This window comes from Panulirus ornatus, chromosome 52, assembly GCF_036320965.1.
Source record: "Panulirus ornatus isolate Po-2019 chromosome 52, ASM3632096v1, whole genome shotgun sequence".
NCBI classification, from domain to species: Eukaryota; Metazoa; Arthropoda; class Malacostraca; order Decapoda; family Palinuridae; genus Panulirus; species Panulirus ornatus.
In genome coordinates, this window is record NC_092275.1 from 2,811,805 (window position 1) to 2,829,251 (window position 17,447).

At 42.6% G+C, this 17,447-nt stretch overlaps 1 protein-coding gene across 1 annotated transcript in view; it reads right to left on the reverse strand.

The window, feature by feature from the left end:
* Positions 1-17,447, reverse strand: part of LOC139764960 (intermembrane lipid transfer protein VPS13A-like) — a 1,504,808-nt gene that overhangs the window by 318,188 nt on the left and 1,169,173 nt on the right.

Here is a 17,447-nt window from a genome sequence, read left to right on the forward strand (position 1 = left end):
CAGACATCAGGGTAATTACACTTCAGAACCCAAAGGCATACCAAATATACTGTAATTCTCTTTAAAACATGAGAGCAATTGGCTATTCCTATGCTGAACCTCCAATGTGAACCTGTTTGATCTTCAAAACCTAAAAGTAACAAAATTTCAACTCATACAATTAATGATGATGCAGTTATGTGAATTTGATAGGGCTATTCGTGAACCCTCATGCAAAATCTGTGAACTAATGGCAGGTCACATATGCAACTCATTCGAAAGCAATCTAAAATGCATAAGATGTTCTAATAAAGCACAAGTTAAAAATAAGTAAAAACATGAATTATAAAGACTGAAAAAGTGTTTTCTTCTGAGGCAGTGTCCTGCAACTTGTGAGAGATTCTCTAGGATTCCTGGGGTAGACATTTCTAAACCTCACCTTCTGGTTAAGATTATGCCTCTCATTCTATACTGACCACCCTTCAAATTTGTGGCCTTCACTTCATTTTAGGTCCCCCACTGCCAATCAGCAACCTCCACTTAGCAATGACATCATCATTCTGCCAGATAACTCACTGGTCACACTGGGTGCCCCACAATTCTCAGAACACGCATGTCACCCTGATAGTAGTTACCATAGGCTAGCATTTAGAGAGAGGAGAAGTTAAGGTGTGAGACAGCAACTAGAAAATTCTCATGGGACACTGTCCTAGCAAGAAAGTTTCTCATTCTTCAAAGCTCAACTTTCTATTCAGGGCCAGTCTATCCATGAGCTGTGAGAGCATATCAACATGGAGGAGAAGGATTAGACAAAACCTTTTCAACCAACGCAAACTATGGCAAAATCAGATGACATAAATGTGACCAAATTGTATATCAGACTGAAAGTAGAGCACGCTTATCAAATTTGGGTGCCACACCTAAAGAAGCACTGTGAAGAAAATGTTAATACCTAGAAGAGGGCATCAAAGATAGTACTTGAATTTTTTTTTTTCATACTATTCGCTATTTCCCGTGATAGCAAGGTAGCGTTAAGAACAGAGGACTGGGCCTTTGAGGGAATATCCTCACCTGGCCCTCTTCTCTGTTCCTTCTTTTGAAAAAAAAAAAAAAAAAAAATATAAGAAATATAAGACCTATTACAAGGATAGGTTAGAGGCCACAAATTTGCAAACCATGAAATGTGAAATGGAAGGGGAGACTTGAACACATCCCTCAAGTTCTAGACCAGTTTGCCAGTGTTATTCATGAACAGTTCTTTGCAAGGAGCAAAGATAAGGCAACTAGTCCATATGAAACTAAGCTAGAATCATGTTGCAGAATAGTGGATAAATCAACTTAATGATAAAACTGTGAATGCTGACAGTATATAAAAGTTACTAAGTTGGTGGCAGTATGAAAAGTTATAAAGTTAGTGGCAGCAGAGAAAGTTCAAAAGATGGGGCCCCATGAGTGTAGAACACCTTCTCATACTGTTAAATAGGTAATAAAATTAGGACAGACGTGAAGTGCTTCTCCAGTAACACTGCCGCACATGTGAAGTGCTTCTACAGTGACATTAGGATAGATGTGAGGTGATTTTATTGTAACAAGAGTGGTGTCTGAAGTGCTTCTGTAGTAACAAGAGTGGTGCATGAATGCAAGAGAGATGAAAAGTGTTTCTACAGTAGAAGAGTGGTGTATGAATGAAATAAGCCGGATAGATCTGAATTGCTTCCAGAGTAATAGGGTGGTGTATGAGTGAAATAAGCTATATGATGAGACTGTATATATATATATCTTTTTTTTTTCTTTTATACTATTTGCCATTTCCCGCATTAGCGAGGTAGCATTAAGAACAGAGGACTGGGCCTTTGAGGGAATATCCTCACCTGGCCCCCTTCTCTGTTTCTTCTTTTGGAAAAAAAAATAATTTCGACTTCCAGGTACCTCCTTGGAACTCTTGATAGACCTCTGCTCCGGTGAAGATGATGTCTATCCATATACGCATGGCCTCTGGGAAAGGAGCCATTAAGTGGAAAGTTCGCTCATATGTTTTCACACAAAAGGTTCTGCTGCAGTGGCATATACAAATACAAATGGGATTGAAACTACGAAGGGTTGTTTTTCCCGACTTTTTGAAAGATTTGCACCTCTTCATCACTTGGTTTCCTATATCTCCATACCTTCTACCATCATACTAAGCTGTTGCAGCAAATCAAGTTCATTATTTTTTCCTGCAGTTGTAATATCGTGTGTGTAATTATTAGCTGTCATTAATAAATAATATCCCTGGGGATGGGAAAGAAAGATTACTATTCCCTGCGTGTCATAGAAGGCGACTAAAAGGGGAGGGAGCGGGGGGCTGGATATCCTCCACTCTCGTTTTTTTTTGATTTTCAAAAAGAAGGAACAGAGAAGGGGGCCAGGTGAGGATATTCCCTCAGAAGCCCAGTCCTCTCTTCTTAATGCTACCTTGCTAATGCGGGAAATAGCGAATAGTTTGAAAGAAAAGAAAGAAATATATATATATATATATATATATATATATATAGCGAGGTAGCGTTAGGAACAGAGGACTGGGCCTTTTTTGGAATATCCTCACCTGGCCCCCTCTGTTCCTTCTTTTGGAAAATTAAAAAAAAAACGAGAGGGGAGGATTTCCAGCCCCCCGCTCCCTCCCCTTTTAGTCGCCTTCTACGACACGAAGGGAATACGTGGGAAGTATTCTTAATCCCCTATCCCCAGGGATAATAATATATATATGGTGAGGTGCCTGAGGATTGGCGGAATGCGTGCATAGTGCCATTGTACAAAGGCAAAGGGGATAAGAGTGAGTGCTCAAATTACAGATGTATAAGTTTGTTGAGTATTCCTGGTAAATTATATGGGAGGGTATTGATTGAGAGGATGAAGGCATGTACAGAGCATCAGATTGGGGAAGAGCAGTGTGGTTTCAGAAGTGGTAGAGGATGTGTGGATCAGGTGTTTGCTTTGAAGAATGTATGTGAGAAATACTTAGAAAAGCAAATGGATTTGTATGTAGCATTTATGGATCTGGAGAAGGCATATGATAGAGTTGATAGAGATGCTCTGTGGAAGGTATTAAGAATATATGGTGTGGGAGGCAAGTTGTTAGAAGCAGTGAAAAGTTTTTATCGAGGATGTAAGGCATGTGTACGTGTAGGAAGAGAGGAAAGTGATTGGTTCTCAGTGAATGTAGGTTTGCAGGCAGGGGTGTGTGATGTCTCCATGGTTGTTTAATTTGTTTATGGATGGGGTTGTTAGGGAGGTAAAGGCAAGAGTTTTGGAAAGAGGGGCAAGTATGAAGTCTGTTGGGGATGAGAGAGCTTGGGAAGTGAGTCAGTTGTTGTTCGCTGATGATACAGCGCTGGTGGCTGATCCATGTGAGAAACTGCAGAAGCTGGTGACTGAGTTTGGTAAAGTGTGTGGAAAAAGAAAGTTAAGAGTAAATGTGAATAAGAGCAAGGTTATTAGGTACAGTAGGGTTGAGGGTCAAGTCAATTGGGAGGTGAGTTTGAATGGAGAAAAACTGGAAGAAGTGAAGTGTTTTAGATATCTGGGAGTGGATCTGGCAGCAGATGGAACCATGGAAGCGGAAGTGGATCATAGGGTGCGGGAGGGGGCAATAATTCTGGGGGCCTTGAAGAATGTGTGGAAGTCGAGAACATTATCTCGGAAAGCAAAAATGGCTATGTTTGAAGGAATAGTGGTTCCAACAATGTTGTATGGTTGCGAGGCGTGGGCTATGGATAGAGTTGTGCGCAGGAGAATGGATGTGCTGGAAATGAGATGTTTGAGGACAATGTGTGGTGTGAGGTGGTTTGATCGAGTGAGTAACGTAAGGGTAAGAGAGATGTGTGGAAATAAAAAGAGCGTGGTTGAGAGAGCAGAAGAGGGTGTTTTGAAGTGGTTTCGGCACATGGAGAGAATGAGTGAGGAAAGATTGACCAAGAGGATATATGTGTCGGAGGTGGAGGGAACGAGGAGAAGAGGGAGACCAAATTGGAGGTGGAAAGATGGATTGAAAAAGATTTTGTGTGATCGGGGCCTGAACATGCAGGAGGGTGAAAGGAGGGCAAGGAATAGAGTGAATTGGAGCGATGTGGTATACCGGGGTTGACGTGCTGTCAGTGGATTGAATCAAGGCATGTGAAGCGTCTGGGGTAAACCATGGAAAGCTGTGTAGGTATGTATATTTGCGTGTGTGGACGTATGTATATACATTTGTATGGGGGGGGTTGGGCTATTTCTTTCGTCTGTTTCCTTGCGCTACCTCGCAAACGCGGGAGACAGCGACAAAGTATAAAAAAAAATATATATATATATATATATATATATATATATATATATATATAAAGCGAGATATACATAAGTATACTTATGTAAGTAGGAGAGATGGCCAGAGAGCGTTATTGGATTACGTGTTAATTGACAGGCGTGCGAAAGAGAGACTTTTGGATGTTAATGTGCTGAGAGGTGCAACTGGAGGGATATCTGATCATTATCTTGTGGAGGCTAAGGTGAAGATTTGTATGGGTTTTCAGAAAAGAAGAGTGAATGTTGGGGTGAAGAGGGTGGTGAGAGTAAGTGAGCTTGGGAAGGAGACCAGTGTGAGGAAGTACCAGGAGAGACTGAGTACAGAATGGAAAAAGGTGAGAACAATGGAAGTAAGGGGAGTGGGGGAGGAATGGGATGTATTTAGGGAATCAGTGATGGATTGCGCAAAAGATGCTTGTGGCATGAGGAGAGTGGGAGGTGGGTTGATTAGAAAGGGTAGTGAGTGGTGGGATGAAGAAGTAAGAATATTAGTGAAAGAGAAGAGAGAGGCATTTGGACAATTTTTGCAGGGAAAAAATGCAACTGAGTGGGAGATGTATAAAAGAAAGAGACAGGAGGTCAAGAGAAAGGTGCAAGAGGTGAAAAAAAGGGCAAATGAGAGTTGGGGTGAGAGAGTATCATTAAATTTTAGGGAGAATAAAAAGATGTTCTAGAAGGAGGTAAATAAAGTGCGTAAGACAAGGGAGCAAATGGGAACTTCAGTGAAGGGCGCAAATGGGGAGGTGGTAACAAGTAGTGGTGATGTGAGAAGGAGATGGAGTGAGTATTTTGAAGGTTTGTTGAATGTGTTTGATGATAGAGTGGCAGATATAGGGTGTTTTGGTCGAGGTGGTGTGCAAAGTGAGAGGGTTAGGGAAAATGATTTGGTAAACAGAGAAGAGGTAGTGAAAGCTTTGCGGAAGATGAAAGCCGGCAAGGCAGCAGGTTTGGATGGTATTGCAGTGGAATTCACTAAAAAAGGGGGTGACTGTATTGTTGACTGGTTGGTAAGGTTATTTAATGTATATATGACTCATGGTGAGGTGCCTGAGGATTGGCGGAATGCGAGCATAGTGCCATTGTACAAAGGCAAAGGGGATAAGAGTGAGTGCTCAAATTACAGAGGTATAAGTTTGTTGAGTATTCCTGGTAAATTATATGGGAGGGTATTGATTGAGAGGGTGAAGGCATGTACAGAGCATCAGATTGGGGAAGAGCAGTGTGGTTTCAGAAGTGGTAGAGGATGTGTGGATCAGGTGTTTGCTTTGAAGAATGTATGTGAGAAATACTTAGAAAAGCAAATGGATTTGTATGTAGCATTTATGGATCTGGAGAAGGCATATGATAGAGTTGATAGAGATGCTCTGTGAAAGGTATTAAGAATATATGGTGTGGGAGGAAAGTTGTTAGAAGCAGTGAAAAGTTTTTATCGAGGATGTAAGGCATGTGTACGTGTAGGAAGAGAGGAAAGTGATTGTTTCTCAGTGAATGTAGGTTTGCGGCAGGGGTGTGTGATGTCTCCATGGTTGTTTAATTTGTTTATGGATGGGGTTGTTAGGGAGGTAAATGCAAGAGTTTTGGAAAGAGGGGCAAGTATGAAGTCTGTTGGGGATGAGAGAGCTTGGGAAGTGAGTCAGTTGTTGTTCGCTGATGATACAGCGCTGGTGGCTGATTCATGTGAGAAACTGCAGAAGCTGGTGACTGAGTTTGGTAAAGTGTGTAGAAGAAGAAAGTTAAGAGTAAATGTGAATAAGAGCAAGGTTATTAGGTACAGTAGGGTTGAGGGTCAAGTCAATTGGGAGGTGAGTTTGAATGGAGAAAAACTGGAGGAAGTGAAGTGTTTTAGATATCTGGGAGTGGATCTGGCAGCGGATGGAACCATGGAAGCGGAAGTGGATCATAGGGTGGGGGAGGGGGTGAAAATTCTGGGAGCCTTGAAGAATGTGTGGAAGTCGAGAACATTATCTCGGAAAGCAAAAATGGGTATGTTTGAAGGAATAGTGGTTCCAACAATGTTGTATGGTTGCGAGGCGTGGGCTATGGATAGAGTTGTGCGCAGGAGGATGGAGGTGCTGGAAATGAGATGTTTGAGGACAATGTTTGGTGTGAGGTGGTTTGATCGAGTGAGTAACGTAAGGGTAAGAGAGATGTGTGGAAATAAAAAGAGCGTGGTTGAGAGAGCAGAAGAGGGTGTTTTGAAGTGGTTTGGGCACATGGAGAGAATGAGTGAGGAAAGATTGACCAAGAGGATATATGTGTCGGAGGTGGAGGGAATGAGGAGAAGAGGGAGACCAAATTGGAGGTGGAAAGATGGAGTGAAAAAGATTTTGTGTGATCGGGGCCTGAACATGCAGGAGGGTGAAAGGAGGGCAAGGAATAGAGTGAATTGGAGCGATGTGGTATACCGGGGTTGACGTGCTGTCAGTGGATTGAATCAAGGCATGTGAAGCGTCTGGGGTAAACCATGGAAAGCTGTGTAGGTATGTATACATACTTGCGTGTGTGGACGTATGTATATACATGTGTATGGGGCGGGGTTGGGCCATTTCTTTTGTCTGTTTCCTTGCGCTACCTCACAAACCCGGGAGACAGCGAAAAAGTATAATAAAAAAAAAATATATAATATATTAAAAATTAAATTATTTTTTTTTTTAATTTTCCAAAAGAAGGAACAGAGAAGGGGGCCAGGTGAGGATGTTCCATCAAAGGCCCAGTCCTCTGTTCTTAACGCTACCTCGCTAACATGGGAAATGGTGAATAGTTTGAAAGAAAAGAAATATATATATAGAGATGCTCTGTGGAAGGTATTAAGAATACATGGTGTGGGAGGCAAGTTGTTAGAAGCAGTGAAAAGTTTTTATCGAGGATGTAAGGCATGTGTACGTGTAGGAAGAGAGGAAAGTGATTGGTTGTCAGTGAATGTAGGTTTGCGGCAGGGGTGTGTGATGTCTCCATGGTTGTTTAATTTGTTTATGGATAGGGTTGTTAGGGAGGTGAATGCAAGAGTTTTGGAAAGAGGGGCAAGTATGAAGTCTGTTGGGGATGAGAGAGCTTGGGAAGTGAGTCAGTTGTTGTTCGCTGATGATACAGCGCTGGTGGCTGATTCATGTGAGAAATTGCAGAAGCTGGTGACTGAGTTTGGTAAAGTGTGTGAAAGAAGAAAGTTAAGAGGAAATGTGAATAAGGGCAAGGTAATTAGGTACATTAGGGTTGAGAGTCAAGTCAATTGGGAGGTAAGTTTGAATGGAGAAAAACTGGAGGAAGTAAAGTGTTTTAGATATCTGGGAGTGGATCTGGCAGCGGATGGAACCATGGAAGTGGAAGTGGATCATAGGGTGGGGGAGGGGGCGAAAATCCTGGGAGCCTTGAAGAATGTGTGGAAGTCGAGAACATTATCTCGGAAAGCAAAAATGGGTATGTTTGAAGGAATAGTGGTTCCAACAATGTTGTACGGTTGCGAGGCGTGGGCTATGGATAGAGTTGTGCGCAGGAGGATGGATGTGCTGGAAATGAGATGTGTGAGGACGATGTGTGGTGTGAGGTGGTTTGATCGAGTAAGTAACGTAAGGGTAATAAAGATGTGTGGAAATAAAAAGAGCGTGGTTGAGAGAGCAGAAGAGGGTGTTTTGAAATGGTTTGGGCACATGGAGAGAATGAATGAGGACAGATTGACCAAGAGGATATATGTGTCGGAGGTGGAGGGAACGAGGAGAAGTGGGAGACCAAATTGGAGGTGGAAAGATGGAGTGAAAAAGATTTTGTGTGATAGGGGCCTGAATATGCAGGAGGGTGAAAGGAGGGCAAGGAATAGAGTAAATTGGATCGATGTGGTATAACGGGGTTGACGTGCTGTCAGTGGATTGAATCAGGGCATGTGAAGCGTCAGGGGTAAACCATGGAAAGCTGTGTTGGTATGTATATTTGCGTGTGTGGACGTATGTATATACATGTGTATGGGGGTGAGTTGGGCCATTTCTTTCGTCTGTTTCCTTGCGCTACCTCGCAAACGCGGGAGACAGCAACAAAGCAAAAAAAAAAAAAAAGAAAAAGAAAAAATATATATATATATATATATATATATATATATATATATATATATATATATATATATATATATATATATATTTCTTTCTTTCAAACTATTCGCCATTTCCCGCATTAGCGACGTAGCGTTAAGAACAGAGGACTGGGCCTTTGAGGGAATACCCTCACCTGGCCCAATTCTCTGTTCCTTCTTTTGGAAAATTGAAAAAAAAAAAAAAACCCGAGAGGGGAGGATTTCCAGCCCCCCGCTCCCTCCCCTTTTAGTCGCCTTCTACGACACGCAGGGAATACGTGGGAAGTATTCTTAATCCCCTATCCCGGGGATATATATATATATTGGATGTTAATGTGCTGAGAGGTGCAACTGGAGGGATGTCAGATCATTATCTTGTGGAGGCTAAGGTGAAGATTTGTATGGGTTTTCAGAAAAGAAGAATGAATGTGGGGGTAAAGATGGTGGTGAGAGTAAGTGAGCTTGGGAAGGAGACTTGTGTGAGGAAGTACCAGGAGAGACTGAGTACAGAATGGAAAAAGGTTAGAACAATGGAAGTAAGGGGAGTGGGGGAGGAATGGGATGTATTTAGGGAATCAGTGATGGATTGCGCAAAAGATGCTTGTGGCATGAGAAGAGTGGGAGGTGGGTTGATTAGAAAGGGTAGTGAGCGATAGGATGAAGAAGTAAGATTATTTGAAGAATGTATGTGAGAAATACTTAGAAAAACAAATGGATTTTTATGTGGCATTTATGGATCTGGAGAATGCATATGATAGAGTTGATAGAGATGCTCTGTGGAAGGTTTTATAAATATATGGTGTGGGAAGCAAGTTGTTAGAAGCAGTGAAAAGTTTTTATCAAGGATGTAAGGCATATGTACGTGTAGGAAGAGAGGAAAGTGATTGGTTCTCAGTGAATGTAGGTTTGCGGCAGGAGTGTATGATGTCTCCATGGTTGTTTAATTTGTTTATGGATGGGGTTGTTAGGGAGGTGAATGCAAGAGTTTTGGAAAGAGGGGCAAGTATGCAGTCTGTTGTGGATGAGAGAGCTTGGGAAGTGAGTCAGTTGTTGTTGGCTGATGATACAGTGCTTGTGGCTGATTCATGTGAGAAACTGGAGAAGCTGGTGACTGAGTTTGGTAAAGTGTGTGAAAGAAGAAAGTTAAGAGTAAATGTGAATAAGACAAAGGTTATTAAGTACAGTAGGGTTGAGGGTCAAGTCAATTGGGAGGTAAGGTTGAATGGAGAAAAACTGGAGGAAGTAAAGTGTTTTAGATATCTGGGAGTGGATCTGGCAGCGGATGGAACCATGGAAGTGGAAGTGAATCATGGGGTGGGGGAGGGGGTGAAAATTCTGGGAGCCTTGAAGAATGTTTGGAAGTTGAGAACATCTCGGAAAGCAAAAATGGGTATGTTTGAAGGAATAGTGGTTCCAACAATGTTGTATAGTTGCGAGGCTTGGGCTATGGATAGAGTTGTGCGCAGGAGGGTGGATGTGCTGGAAATGTGATGTTTGAGGACAATATGTGGTGTGAGGTGGTTTGATCGAGTAAGTAATGTAAGGGTAAGAGAGATGTGTGGAAATAAAAAGAGTGTGGTTGAGAGAGCAGAAGAGGGTGTTTTGAAATGGTTTGGTCACATGGATAGAATGAGTGAGGAAAGATTGACCAAGAGGATATATGTGTCGGAGGTGGAGGGAACGAGGAGAAGTGGGAGACCAAATTGGAGGTGAAAAGATGGAGTGAAAAAGATTTTGAGTGATCGGGGCCTGAACATGCAGGAGGGTGAAAGGCGTGGAAGGAATAGAGTGAATTGGAACGATCTGGTATACCGGGGTCAACGTGCCGTCAATGGATTGAACCAGGGCATGTGAAGCGTCTGGTGTAAACCATGGAAAGTTTGGTGGGGACTGGATGTGGAAAGGGAGCTATGGTTTTGGTGCAATATTACATGACAGCTAGAGAATGAGTGTGAACGAATGGGGCCTTTGGTGTCTTTTCCTAGTTCTACCTCGCACACATGAGGGGGGAGGGGGTTGTTATTCCATGTGTGGCGAGGTGGCGATGGGAACAAATAAAGGCAGACAGTATGAATTATGTACATGTGTATATATGTATATGTCTGTGTGTGTATATATATGTGTACATTGAGATGTATGGGTATGTATATTTGCTGTGTGGACGTGTATGTATATACATGTATATGTGGGCGGGCTGAGCCATTCTTTCATCTGTTTCCTTGCACTACCTCGCTAATGCGGGAGACAGCGACAAAGCAAAATAATAATAATAAAATATATATATATATATATTTATTTTTTTTTATTTTGCTTTGTCGCTGTCTCCCGCATTAGTGAGGTAGCGCAAGGAAACAAATGAATGAATGGCCCAACCCGCCCACATACACGTGTATATACATACATGTCCACACACGCACAATATACATACCTATACATCTCAAGGTACACATATATATACACACACAGACATATACATATATACACATGTACATAATTCATACTGTCTGCCTTTATTTGTTCCCATCGCCACCTCGCCACACATGGAATAACAACTCCCTCCCCCCTCATGTGTGCGAGGTAGGGCTAGGAAAAAACACCAAAGGCCCCATTCGTTCACACTCAGTCTCTAGCTGTCATGTAATAATGCACCGAAACCACGGCTCCCTTTCCACATCCAGCCCCACACGCTTTGCATGGTTTACCCCAGACGGTTCACATGCCCTGGTTCAATCCATTGACAGCACGTCGACCCCGGTATACCACATCATTCCAATTCATTCTATTCCTTGCACGCCTTTCACCCTCCTGCATGTTCAGGCCCCAATCACTCAAAATCTTTTTCACTCCATCTTTCCACCTCCAATTTGGTCTCCCACTTCTCCTCGTTCCCTCCACCTCTGACACATATATCCTCTTGGTCAATCTTTCAAAACCCATTCTCTCCATGTGACCAAACCATTTCAAAACACCCTCTTCTGCTCTCTCAACCACACTCTTTTTATTTCCACACATCTCTCTCACCCTTACATTACTTACTCAATCAAACCACCTCACACCACATATTGCCCTCAAACATCTCATTTCCAGCACATCCACCCTCCTGCGCACAACTCTATCCATAGCCGACGCCTCGCAACCATACAACATTGTTGGAACCACTATTCCTTCAAACATACCCATTTTTGCTTTCGGGAGATAATGTTCTCAACTTCCAAACATTCTTCAAGGCTCCCAGAATTTTCGCCCCCTCCCCCACCCCATGATTCACTTCCGCTTCCATGGTTCCATCCGCTGCCAGATCCACTCCCAGATATCTAAAACACTTTACTTCCTCCAGTTTTTCTCTATTCAAACTTACCTCCCAATTTACTTGACCCTCAAACCTACTGTACCTAATAACCTTGCTCTTATTCACATTTACTCTTAACTTTCTTCTTTCACACACTTTACCAAACTCAGTCACCAGCTTCTGCAGTTTCTTACATGAATCAGCCACCAGCGCTGTATCATCAGCGAACAACAACTGACTCAATTCCCAAGCTCTCTCATCCACAACAGACTGTATACTTGCCCCTCTTTCCAAAACTCTTGCATTCACCTCCCTAACAACCCCATCCATAAACAAATTAAACAATCATGGAGACATCACACACCCCTCCCGCAAACCTACATTCACTGAGAGCCAATCACTTTCCTCTTTTCCTACATGTACACATGCCTTACATCCTCGATAAAAACTTTTCACTGCTTCTAACAACTTGCCTCCCACACCATATATTCTTAATACCTTCCACAGAGCATCTCTATCAACTCTATCATATGCCTTCTCCAGATCCATAAATGCTACATACAAATACATTTGTTTTTCTAAGTATTTCTCACATACATTCTTCAAAGCAAACACCTGATCCACACATCCTCTACCACTTCTGAAACCACACTGCTCTTCCCCAATCTGATGCTCTGTACATGCCTTCACCCTGTCTATCAATACCCTCCCATATAATTTACCAGGAATACTCAACAAACTTATACCTCTGTAATTTGAGCACTCACTCTTATCCCCTTTGCCTTTGTACAATGGCACTATGCAAGCATTCCGCCAATCCTCAGGCACCTCACCATGAATCATTATTTTTTCTTTTTTACTTTACTTTGTCGCTGTCTCCCGCGTTTGCGAGGTAGCGCAAGGAAACAGACGAAAGAAATGGCCCAACCCCCCCCCATACACATGTATATACATATGTCCACACACGCAAATATACATACCTACACAGCTTTCCATGGTTTACCCCAGACGCTTCACATGCCTTGATTCAATCCACTGACAGCACGTCAACCCCGGTATACCACATCGCTCCAATTCACTCTATTCCTTGCCGTCCTTTCACCCTCCTGCATGTTCAGGCCCCGATCACACAAAATCTTTTTCACTCCATCTTTCCACCTCCAATTTGGTCTCCCTCTTCTCCTCGTTCCCTCCACCTCCGACACATATATCCTCTTGGTCAATCTTTCCTCACTCATTCTCTCCATGTGCCCAAACCACTTCAAAACACCCTCTTCTGCTCTCTCAACCACGCTCTTTTTATTTCCACACATCTCTCTTACCCTTACGTTACTCACTCGATCAAACCACCTCACACCACACATTGTCCTCAAACATCTCATTTCCAGCACATCCATCCTCCTGCGCATAACTCTATCCATAGCCCACGCCTCGCAACCATACAACATTGTTGGAACCACTATTCCTTCAAACATACCCATTTTTGCTTTCCGAGATAATGTTCTCGACTTCCACACATTCTTCAAGGCCCCCAGAATTTTCACCCCCTCCCCCACCCTATGATCCACTTCCGCTTCCATGGTTCCATCCGCTGCCAGATCCACTCCCAGATATCTAAAACACTTCACTTCCTCCAGTTTTTCTCCATTCAAACTCACCTCCCAATTGACTTGACCCTCAACCCTACTGTACCTAATAACCTTGCTCTTATTCACATTTACTCTTAACTTTCTTCTTCCACACACTTTACCAAACTCAGTCACCAGCTTCTGCAGTTTCTCACATGAATCAGCCACCAGCGCTGTATCATCAGCGAACAACAACTAACTCACTTCCCAAGCTCTCTCATCCCCAACAGACTTCATACTTGCCCCTCTTTCCAAAACTCTTGCATTTACCTCCCTAACAACCCCATCCATAAACAAATTAAACAACCATGGAGACATCACACACCCCTGCCGCAAACCTACATTCACTGAGAACCAATCACTTTCCTCTCTTCCTACACGTACACATGCCTTACATCCTCGATAAAAACTTTTCACTGCTTCTAACAACTTGCCTCCCACACCATATATTCTTAATACCTTCCACAGAGCATCTCTATCAACTCTATCATATGCCTTCTCCAGATCCATAAATGCTACATACAAATCCATTTGCTTTTCTAAGTATTTCTCACATACATTCTTCAAAGCAAACACCTGATCCACACATCCTCTACCACTTCTGAAACCACACTGCTCTTCCCCAATCTGATGCTCTGTACATGCCTTCACCCTCTCAATCAATACCCTCCCATATAATTTACCAGGAATACTCAACAAACTTATACCTCTGTAATTTGAGCACTCACTCTTATCCCCTTTGCCTTTGTACAATGGCACTATGCACGCATTCCGCCAATCCTCAGGCACCTCACCATGAGTCATACATACATTAAATAACCTTACCAACCAGTCAATAATACAGTCACCCCCTTTTTTAATAAATTCCACTGCGATACCATCCAAACCTGCTGCCTTGCCGGCTTTCATCTTCCGCAAATCATACATACATACGTTAAATACATACGTTAAATAACCTTACCAACCAGTCAACAATACAGTCACCCCCTTTTTAAATAAATTCCACTGCAATGCCATCCAAACCTACTGCTTTGCCGGCTTTCATCTTCGGTAAAGCTTTTACTACCTCTTCTCTCTTTACCAAATCATTTTCCCTAAACCTGTCACTTTGCACACCACCTCGACCAAGACACCCCACATCTGCCATTCTATCATCAAACACATTCAACAAACCTTCAAAATACTCACTCCATCTCCTTCGCACATCACCACTACTTGTTATCACCTCCCCATTAGCCTCCTTCACTGAAGTTCCCATTTGCTCCCTTGTCTTACGCACTTTAGTTACCTCTTTCCAAAGCATCTTTTTACTCTCCCTGAAATTTAATGATACTCTCTCACCCCAACTCTCATTCGCCCTCTTTTTCACCTCTTGCACCTTTCTCTTGACCTCCTGCCTCTTTCTTTTATACCTCTCCCACTCATCGGCATTTTTCCCCTACAAAAATCATTCAAATGCCTCTCTCTTCTCTTTCACTAATAATCTTACTTCTTCATTCCACCACTCACTACCTTTTCTAATCAACCCACCTCCCACACTTCTCATGCCACAAGCAAATATATATATATATATATATATATATATATATATATATATATATATATTTTTTTTTTTTTGCTTTGTCGCTGTCTCCCACGTTTGCGAGGTAGCGCAAGGAAACAGATGAAAGAAATGGCCAAACCCACCCCCATACACATGTATATACATACGTCCACACACGCAAATACACATACCTACACAGCTTTCCATGGTTTACCCCAGATGCATCACATGTCCTGATTCAATCCACTGACAGCACGTCAACCCCGGTATACCACATCGCTCCAATTCACTCTATTCCTTGCCCTCCTTTCACCCTCCTGCATGTTCAGGCCCCGATCACTCAAAATCTTTTTCACTCCATCTTTCTACCTCCAATTTGGTCTCCCACTTCTCCTCATTCCCTCCACCTCCGACACATATATTCTCTTGGTCAATCTTTCCTCACTCATTCTCTCCATGTGCTCAAACCATTTCAAAACACCCTCTTCTGCTCTCTCAACCACGCTCTTTTTATTTCCACACATCTCTCTTACCCTTACGCTACTTACTCGATCAAACCACCTCACACCACACATTGTCCTCAAACATCTCATTTCCAACACATCCATCCTCCTGTGCACAACTCTATCCATAGCCCACGCCTCGCAACCATACAACATTGTTGGAACCATTATTCATTCAAACATACCCATTTTTGCTTTCCGAGATAATGTTCTCGACTTCCACACATTCTTCAAGGCTCCCAGGATTTTCGCCCCCCTCCCCCACCCTATGATCCACTTCCGCTTCCATGGTTCCATCCGCTGCCAGATCCACTCCCAGATATCTAAAACACTTTACTTCCTCCAGTTTTGCTCCATTCAAACTTACCTCCCAATTGACTTGACCCTCAACCCTACTGTACCTAATAACCTTGCTCTTATTCACATTTACTCTTAACTTTCTTCTTTCACACACTTTACCAAACTCAGTCACCAGCTTCTGCAGTTTCTCACATGATTCAGCCACCAGTGCTGTATCATCAGCGAACAACAACTGACTCACTTCCCAAGCTCTCTCATCCACAACAGACTTCATACTTGCCCCTCTTTCCAAAACTCTTGCATTTACCTCCCTAACAACCCCATCCATAAACAAATTAAACAACCATGGAGACATCACACACCCCTGCCGCAAACCTACATTCACTGAGAACCAATCACTTTCCTCTCTTCCTACCCGTACACATGCCTTACATCCTCGATAAAAACTTTTCACTGCTTCTAACAACTTGCCTCCCACACCATATATTCTTAATACCTTCCACAGAGCATCTCTATCAACTCTATCATATGCCTTCTCCAGATCCATAAATGCTACATACAAATCCATTTGCTTTTCTAAGTATTTCTCACATACATTCTTCAAAGCAAACACCTGATCCACACATTCTCTACCACTTCTGAAACCACACTGCTCTTCAACAATCTGATGCTCTGTACATGCCTTCACCCTCTCAATCAATACCCTCCATATAATTTCCCAGAAATACTCAAGAAACTTATACCTCTGTAATTTGAGCACTCACTCTTATCCCCTCCGCCTTTGTACAATGGCACTATGCAAGCATTCTGCCATTCCTCAGGCACCTCACCATGAATCATACATACATTAAATAACCTTACAAATCAGTCAACAATACAGTCACCCCCATTTTTTAATAAATTCCACTGCAATACCATCCAAACCTGCTGCCTTGCCGGCTTTCATCTTCCGCAAAGCTTTTACTACCTCTTCTCTATTTACTAAATCATTTTCCCTAACCCTCTTAATTTGCACACCACCTCGACCAAAACACCCTATATCTGCCACTCTATCATCAAACACATTCAACAAACCTTCAAAATACTCACTCCATCTCCTTCTCACATCACCACTACTTGTTATCACCTTCCCATTAGCCCCCTTCACTGAAGTTCCCATTTGCTCCCTTGTCTTACACACCCTATTTACCTCCATCCAAAACATCTTTTTATTCTCCCTGAAATTTAATGATACTCTCTCACCCCAACTCTCATTTACCCTCTTTTTCACATCTTGCACCTTTCTCTTGACCTCCTGCCTCTTTCTTTTATACCTCTCCCACTCATTTGCATTATTTCCCTGCAAAAATTGTCCAAATGCCTCTCTCTTCTCTTTCACTAATAATCTTACTTCTTCATCCCACCACTCACTACCTTTTCTAATCGACCCACCTCCCACGCTTATCATACCACAAGCATCTTTTGCGCAAGCCATCACTGCTTCCCTAAATACATCCCATTCCTCCCCCACTCCGCTTACCTCCTTTGTTCTCCCCTTATTCCATTCTGTACCGTCTCTCCTGGTACTTCCTCACACAAGTCTCCTTCCCAAGCTCACTTACTCTCACCACTCTCTTCACCCCAACATTCTCTCTTCTTTTCTGAAAACCCCCACAAATCTTCACCTTTGCCTCCACAAGATAATGATCAGACATCCCTCCAGTTGCACCTCTCAGACCATTAACATCCAAAAGTCTCTCTTTCGTGCGTCTATCAATTAACATGTAATCCAATAATGCTCTCTGGCCAACTCTCCTTATATATATATATATATATATATATATATATA